We start from the raw sequence: 1317 nt of genomic DNA, 5'->3' as shown, positions 1-1317 counted from the left end.
CCAACACAAACAACCAAATCACCACTCACACACTATCACGTACGCTAGACACAGTTCAACCCAACACGAATGCACACTCGGTGACAACATGGTCAAAGAAGCATACACACGCACCAAGAAGCCCCATGGCCGCACCGCTAAGTGTGAAAACACAAAAAGACGCTGAAAATGGGCCTAGTGTGCACCCACGGTGCCCACCAGACCCACCCCCTCACGTCAACTTCGGACCCCCCGAAGCTCCCTAAGGAGCATTCTGAGGAAAAAGGTGCCTGCCAGGAACATATATGATTTTTGCTTGGGAGACATATTTGAGCATAAATTGAAGAATATGAGTCCAAATTGAACGAAATTTTGTGTGCATGGTTGTTTTAATGTAAAGAATGGGTCTACGAATTTAAAACACAAAAAATAAAAATAATTATTTTTTTACAATTTTTTTAAATAATTAAAATATTAAAATATTGAAAAAATAGAAAATCGGGCAAAAACACAATTCCAGTGGAAATGGATGGTTGGGAAGTATATATTATAATTTTTGGGAGCATGTGTGGGTGTTTTTGGGAGAAAAAAAATGGGAAAAAAAAAATTGGGCACCGGCTACCAAGAGGTGTGCCCACGTGGTGCATGCATGGTGCATGCACATGGACTTGGGAGACATATTTGAGCATAAATTGAAGAATATGAGTTCAAATTGAACGAAATTTTGTGTGCATGGTTGTTTTAATGTAAAGAAGGGGTCTACGAATTTAAAACACAAAAAATAAAAATAATTATTTTTTTACAATTTTTTTAAATAATTAAAATATTAAAATATTGAAAAAATAGAAAATCGGGCAAAAACACAATTCCAGTGGCAATGGATGGTTGGGAAGTATATATTACAATTTTTGGGAGCATGTGTGGGTGTTTTTGGGAGAAAAAAAATGGAAAAAAAAAATTGGGCACCGGCTACCAAGAGGTGTGCCCACGTGGTGCATGCATGGTGCATGCACATGGACTTGGGAGACATATTTGAGCATAAATTGAAGAATATGAGTCCAAATTGAACGAAATTTTGTGTGCATGGTTGTTTTAATGTAAAGAAGGGGTCTACGAATTTAAAACACAAAAAAATAAAAATAATTATTTTTTTACAATTTTTTTAAATAATTAAAATATTAAAATGTTGAAAAAATAGAAAATCGGGCAAAAACACAATTCCAATGGCAATGGATGGTTGGGAAGTATATATTATAATTTTTGGGAGCAGGTGTGGGTGTTTTGGGGAGAAAAAAAATGAAAAAAAAAAAATTGGGCACCGGCTACCAAGAGGTGTGC

Source organism: Humulus lupulus, assembly GCF_963169125.1.
Source record: "Humulus lupulus chromosome 8 unlocalized genomic scaffold, drHumLupu1.1 SUPER_8_unloc_23, whole genome shotgun sequence".
Classification (NCBI taxonomy): Eukaryota; Viridiplantae; Streptophyta; class Magnoliopsida; order Rosales; family Cannabaceae; genus Humulus; species Humulus lupulus.
This window is presented reverse-complemented; position numbering follows the sequence as displayed.